A 7,562-nucleotide genomic window follows, 5' to 3' on the forward strand; every position below is an offset into this window, starting at 1 on the left:
ATCTGAACCACTGCTGCAAAGATCCCTTTTCCGAGTTCCACTAACTTCATAAACTTTACCAACTTTATAATACTGTTAAATATATTTTTGTAATAACTTATACATTCAAAAGGTAATCATAGGTATCTAATCATAGTTGAAACATACAAACTAGAGGATTGTCTTGTTATTTTGTCAGAACAAATATTTCTTGTGGTCAGTGTGACCACTGGGCTGTCGAGGCTGAAAGAACACTGTTGTCACTGTTCTTCTGAAGCAAAACTTCTAAAGTGCGAGCGGTTGCTACTTTGTGAAATACTTGGTTTGACTCCTGATCGGTTGACCAAAGTATTCAGAGTTGAAGAATGTATTTGTTTAAATCAGTATTCTGAATGCAACAGTTATTAATTTAGTTGAACAGCCGCATAATGAGTGGCACATCATGTGAATCACACAGTACCTATGACTTGGAACTAAACTTCTTGTCAATGTGCCCTACAAAAAAATCTCCTTACCCCAGTCATGCAGATCAGCCATGCTGCTTAGCCCTGCAGTCTTGTTTAGTCACTCTGTGCACTCTTTTCCAAGTCATTTTTCACATGTCAATCACATATCTGAGTGGCCTCATTGCAGTAACTGAGTGGCGAGCACAGACGCTTTTCTGCAAACAGCCTGGTAGCTAGGGTTTACCCTAACCTGCATGTGAGGTGTTGAGGGAACATCAGTAAAACGTAAAGTTTATTGTTGAGCAGATGCTAAGTGACCAAGTGGCATGCTATTGCAACCAGCTAAGAAAGTTGGTATCACCAGTGCAACCACTGAAAAAGCCCTGATTTACTTTTCTGATAACTGTGCCACTGTATAACTCATAAATGATGAGACAGGCTTATTAGTGGTCGTTTGTGATGCTATAGATCTAGCATATAGATATAGCATCGGCAAGTGCAGGTTGATCAACAGGTCTGCTCAGCCTTGTTTGAAAAATAAAATTAAAAAAAAAATTCACACATCATGTCTATAGACCAGGGACCAGTTATAGACGACTAAAAGCAAACAATATCTCCTTTAGAACAAACAGAGGAAACAGCTCAAACTGATTTAATTTCAATTCAATTCAATTTAATTTTATTTGTATAGCGCATATTTACAACAACAAGTCATCTCATAGGTTGTGGTTTTAAGTAGCTCAAAGATCCAGATCTGTTCACAGAATATAAGCTAAGAGAGTTTGGCTTCATATTATTGTTACCGTTTGTGAACTGTAAGTGTGGACTGTATGTTTTCACATTGTTCACCAAGCCCAACTTGGTCACATTTATAAAAATTGGATTGTCACAGTGCAGAGCCAGAAGTGACTGCTGCTTAACATGCAGTCTTAATGAGCTGTGTTTCAGTCTCCATTTCAGAACCATTACACAGTCTGATAACAATAGCAGAAAAATATGTTGTTGTGCTGTATGCTATTGAAACTTTTCATCATGTAAAAACCTCCTTTTTGTTTTGTGGTAATGTGAAGTACTTTTTTGAACTAAGTTTCAGACTGAACGAAATTGGCCTTAGGGGTCCGCCGCCATTGTCTAAAACTGTTGCACTGGTTACAGCTGACTAATGACTGGAGCCAAAGATGACATCATGATGCAGCAGTCACACAGTGACATGGAAGAAAAACATTTGTTACAATGAAGTATTTCAGAAAAATATTAAAACACATTTAAATATTTAAGTCAATGCATTTCTAGTGTTGATGTCATTGACAATTTTAAATTTCTTTTACAGGTAATTTTGTTTGAAGAAAACTCCCAGTATTCGGGCGAATATCTGAATATCAAAATTGCTACCCAGATACCACTACCACGACCAAATATTGGGATATTTGGGTCCAGCCCTAGATGGCCTCCTACTTTCTTGTGGGTGTTTACAATTGACTATCGCTGCTGACCCCAATGAGCCACTTTAAATAGGGCACATTTGATACTCTCCATTCCACCATAAACACCACAGTGGGAAAGTCTCAGCACTTGGCACAGATCTAAAAAAGAAAATCTTTGACTTGAGCAAGTCAGGAAAGTAACTTGGAGACATGTCAAAGATGCTTCAGATCCCAAAATCAACTATGCAAACCATAGTTTGTAAGTATTAAGTGCATGGCACAGGTGTGTCACTGCCACAATCAGGAAGAAAACACAAACTATCACCGGCTGCTAAGAGACAATTGGTCGGATGGTCAGAGTCAACCAAACATCACCAAAAAGCAGGTCTGCAATGAATTAAAAGCTGCTGCAACACTGACGTTAATAATTAAATTTTGGTGTAGTCCTACTAAGCCTGGGCCTTAAAACAATAACAACATATATCAGTTATAGACACTTTATCAATAGCACTAAGAAAATTGTTTGATAGAATGTTTAATACACATAAACACATCAGTTGTAAATTGCAATGAAAGCACATAACGAAACAAAGTTCAGCCGCATGAACAAAACCCAAACACACTCCCTCTGTGGCTCACAGCCGAGCATAGCTGATGGTAATGGGGACACTTCGCCCTTTGTTACTGTCCATGTGGCTTCTGTGCAGCTCAAGAGGCGCACGAGTCCAAGGCCACCTTGACCTCAATTCACACCCACAGACCTCCAATTTGTGTGGTTTTATTATTGTTACCTTTAAAATCATTATCTGTTTACCCTGATAAATATGCAAAAGTGGATTAACTCAAAGTTTACTGTCTCGTTAAAAATAGGTCAGAAAAAATTATGACGTTTGCACGCATTTACCGGCACGCAAATGATGACATCTAACTACGTCGTGAAGCGTGTAAACAAGTGTGACTGCAGTCACGAATTTATATCGTATCGGTTGATATCGGAATCGAAAATTAAGAGTTAGACAATATCGGCATATCAGATATTGGCCAAAAAGCCAATATCGGACATCCCTAAATACCATGTACAATAATGTAAAATTTACATCACATTGCAGAATGTACAAGTTCCAGCAAAGCAGGAAATATCAAATAACATAGTATAAACCTAGTCAGAGATGCATTTCATGTGCAGTACCATTCAAAACGTGCCTGTGTTGAAGGGCCATTTGATTGTCCTCCACTATTGCTGCTTACAGCTTCCTCAATCTGAACGACCAACAAAAAGCAAACAGACACGTCAGGTAAACCTCCCCCATGCCTTAATGGTTCATTCACAACCAGTAGGGATGAGATTGTTAATATTTTAACAGTACTTCTTGTTTTATCAATATTGCTTATCGATCCGGTACTTTAAAGATATTGGTATCGGTACTTTTTGATTGTTTTTGTTCATTCGTTTTGTTTTTAAAGAGAAAAAACTAAACAACTTAAGAGCAGAATAAAGATTGCTTTATTTCCTCATACGCACTGTATTTAAATTTAAATGTATATTGACACTAATGTTGTGTTGATAGGAATGATCAGAGCACTGTGGACAGTGTTAAAGGTTTCACTCACAAAATAAAACATGTGCAATGTGCTTCATTAAGCTAACCAACATTATATCAGAATTAAAAGCTCCATCTTTAACAGATAGAAAATATCAGCACATTGTGAATAAAACCTCTTTCTCTCTTATTTTTTGAATATAAAATTAATGCAGTTAATAATAGTTTAGTTTAAAAAAAACAAAAAAATGGTTTCAGTTCTTCTTCTACCACCAACGCCAACATTCAGTTGGAGAAACAGTGAAAATAAAGTAAGACAGTTTGTCTGCAGCCTCCAAATCACTAAACCCTGCTGCACTGTGCTGTGAAAGTGAAACTAAAATTCTGATTATTCACTGAATTTCAGAGCAAATTGATGAACTCAGCCACAGTGAAACAAACATCTTGCGGATACTTACTTTATTCAGTAGTCTATGTTTGAATAATTTAGCTAACTCTGTGTATGGGCTGCTACCAGACATAACATACCTGGTTAGTGAGGGATGAACTAAGAGCTCAGCGGTCAAACATTTCTGAGGCACCGGCTGCAGTTTTGCACTTAGAAAGCAGTGACGGAGGACACCATCAGTCTGTAAGTGCAGAGAGTACCAACAGTTTCAAAGGGAGGGACTCGTATACATTAACATGCTTGCATGGCCAAACAGACGACCAAATATAGAAGACAGAAGCTCAGATTACAACACACACAGCTTGACTACATTGTCTGCTAAGGATGCCATTATAGCCCTATATCTTTACAGAGCAGATACTTGTTTGGGGATATATTTTTGCTATTTTTATGCTTAAAATTGTACATATTCCATGTTTGATATAAAAATTAATTTATATAAAAATGTAATTAAAATGAAACATGATTAATTTTAATCACCGTATGTCATAGCAAGTCTTTCCTTGAACTTGAGAATCAGTGTTTTTTCTGAAGTACTTACAGAAAATCCTTAAGACATGGGTTCACCTAATCACTGGAGTAATATGCAGTAATGACAGTCGGTCAGTGGCAAATGTAAGTTGCATCAGTGTAGTGCAAAATAACTATTGAAATGATTTTGACTCTAACAATAGTCTGCAATATTTATTTAAGTCATGTTTTCATTTATACAAGGCTGGTAAAATAAACAAAATACATAAAATGTCTGAATAACTATGTGAGGTTCCACATGATGTAGCGAGAAGTCAGGGGTGATAGAGGCGGGGATTTGCTGATGTGCAAAACAGAGTGGAGTTACATCTACACTATTTTGATACTGAATTAAAAAAAAACTTCTAAATATGTAACTTTGATTTATGGGGATTCATTTTTGGGGTTAAATCAACGGCCGGAGTGCGCATTTGTATCAAAGTCTACATCAACTGTGCCATGTATATGACCAAAAGCAATGAAAGCAACATAAACATTCAAGCTGGTCACATAACAGCACAAGGAGCCATCTGGCACATGAACCTGAGCACTTACACTGGCACATGAACCGGTCACACATACAGATGGGGAAAGCTAGATTAGGACAGACAAATGCAGACTTGATCCTTATGCTGTATAGCTGCACAAGATGTAAATTAAAAAAGGGATCATATCCTGCTGCAAGGACAGCCAGATGTTCCATGCTCATATAAACAAAAAAGGCTTGTAATGACGGCCTAAATAATGATTAAACAAATACAATTATATCGGAAATTTTAAGAAATACTTTTGTGCAAGTGTTTTCTCTAATTGTTGCAACATCATGTAAACTCCACCAACAACCGAGACCATAAACTTGTTAGGAATTTCTTATTATCATTTTATTTTTTTTAATCAAGGGAGAGCTCGGGTCACTGTCTCATAGATTTTTTTACAATCTGATGTTTGTTGCAGAGGAGCTACTTCCTGCTGGTTGTTAGAGAGAATGCAGGTTTAAAGTTGCAGTGGGCAGAAATATTGAAAAGACCATCAAGATAAATAAAGATGCACCAGAATTTGAAAATATACAGCCCTCTTCCTGTTGCTCTTCCTTTTGCCCTCTCTGTTTGAAGCTACTTCCACTAGAGGGCAGTAGTGTGAAACAAGTTTGACATAGCCAGGCTTTCTTTGTGTGAGTCTGCTTGACAAAAACTAAAACCAGTGAAATCAATGTTACTGATTGCTTATTTTACTGCTATTTATTACATAGAATACTCAATGTTCTTATCTGTGTTCTATCAGCTACAGTACCAGCAGTGTAAACAGACATGACAGCAAATCAGGACCAAACATAAAAACCTATTTATGTGATTTCTGCATCGCTAACTTCATACATGTCGGGTTCCCATAGCAACGCCATACAGTGTGCGGTACCGTAACTACACGGCTTCATTCACGGATATATTCATAGGGCACAACTCAGCATTTTTGAAGATAAAACATGTTCTCTCAGCTGAAAATCTGTATCGCTCATTAGGAATCACCAGGAAATGATTTGGTTAAAGGAAGACGCTTCTTACAGCCGATTTAAATCCAAAACTCTGAACATAACCTGCTCCCGACCAGCTGAGCTCCACAGCACAAGTTGCCATGGAGATCTAGTAGGTTAAAGAGACCCACCTTCATGACACTGAAAACTCTGACTTCAGGCTTAACATACCTCGCTAACCCTCTAATCTCGCTTCATAGTACCGCCCTCTGGTCTGCATCTTTACAGGCTCACTAAGAACCGCAGTTGTTTATTGAAATGCTCCAACCATCATGCATTAGCAGCTCAAGCTGTGATCTCATCTGATATCTTCTTCTGTGGATTTTTTTCTGTGACCTGTTTAGGAATTATGGCTATTTTAGTTTTATTACACAAGCATCAAGTTTCTTTTTCAAATCACAGTCATCTCTTATATTTTGATGTTTGTGACCAAAAGAAGTTCCGACAAATAGATCACAAAGCATCACAAATGTTGACGGTAATTAACAATGACAGAAACTAGTGACCACTAGTATTCTTTAAAAAAAAAAAAAAGACAACAATGAACTAGTTTACATTTGAAGCAGCTGCACTGAGAAGCTGCAATAGTTTGTGCCGATCATAGACAATACTGCAGTATTATTATGGTATTTTTCTGTGTGTAGTGTCTCTAATATATACATATATATATTTGGAGACAGGCTGGACCATGTTAGCATGTTAGTGTGTCTGTTTCATGGCGTGTGGCTCAGCTGACAGCGGACAGCAGAAGGTTCTTCTGTGCATGTGCTGTTATCGGACTATATCGTTGCTAACTGGCTAACGGTACTCTTCAGCTCTTCAGCGACTCAAAACTGTGAAAATTTCCTCTAAATATCTGGGTTCGTCACCGGAACTAAAAAAAACAATACCGTGGTCTTTATGACAGATAACAGTAGCAGCAGCGGCCTTTGGTTAAACTAGGTTACGCACCGATAGGTTAGCTGTTCGGCTAACTAATCACAACCAGGCACATCAGGTCCCCCGGGCAGAATAGTCAAGGCCTCGGTCAGTGATAGTCAGTCGCAGCATTCAGTCTGACATCGCTTTGTCTAAATGTCAGCAAAATTTCACACACTACTGACACAAACTGTGCGTTTTTCGTACTAGAAAACATAACAATGAAAACACTCGAAGTGGGTAAACTGGGGTACAATTATCACCGAATCCAGCAGCTCAGGCTGTGTTTTGTTAAACTCGTCATTCGACCTGGAAAAAACAACGGAGCACTGCTCCGATACTCACTGAGAGAGGCAGCCAGGCTCCGGCTGAGCTGATAACATCCACACGGTGCTCAAATGTTGGGAAGAAGCAGAGCTGAGCAGCGGGACGGTTGATGCCAGCATTGTACAGACAATCAGAGGGAAAGAGTCGCTCCACAGCAGCAGCAGAAATAGCACAGAAGTGAGCAGGCAGGGTCAGGACAGCCACAACACACAGCTTCACAATAAGACACAATCATATACACTCAAAACATTTCTAAACTAACAATTTATTCATAATGAAATAATAATAAATAACTGGAACATTAATGTTCATGGAAGATGTACCACAGATACATACGTTTAGTGATAATAAATACATATAATCTGAGGACCAAGTGCAGTTTTCAGTAACTAAAATGAATATATGTGAAAGACAAAATCATGTTATTGTATAGAGAGCAGT

The 7,562-nt window shown here is 38.1% G+C and overlaps 1 protein-coding gene across 6 annotated transcripts in view; it reads right to left on the reverse strand.

The window, feature by feature from the left end:
• cuedc1b (CUE domain containing 1b) overlaps positions 1 to 7,294 on the reverse strand; it is a 32,743-nt gene extending 25,449 nt beyond the window's left edge. For 5 of the 6 annotated variants that reach the window (XM_008276373.1, XM_008276371.1, XM_008276372.1 and 2 more), the window contains exon 1: positions 7,140 to 7,294. The gene's annotated coding sequence lies outside the window, so the exon portion shown is untranslated. Of the gene's footprint in view, positions 1 to 3,918; positions 4,020 to 7,139 lie in introns of all 6 variants that reach the window. The other variant, XM_008276369.1, reaches the window with a different exon arrangement.
• Positions 7,295 to 7,562: the final 268 nt, after the last annotated feature.

The sequence above is a fragment of the Stegastes partitus genome, unplaced genomic scaffold (genome assembly GCF_000690725.1).
Source record: "Stegastes partitus isolate 25-593 unplaced genomic scaffold, Stegastes_partitus-1.0.2 Scaffold70, whole genome shotgun sequence".
Taxonomy (NCBI): domain Eukaryota; kingdom Metazoa; phylum Chordata; class Actinopteri; family Pomacentridae; genus Stegastes; species Stegastes partitus.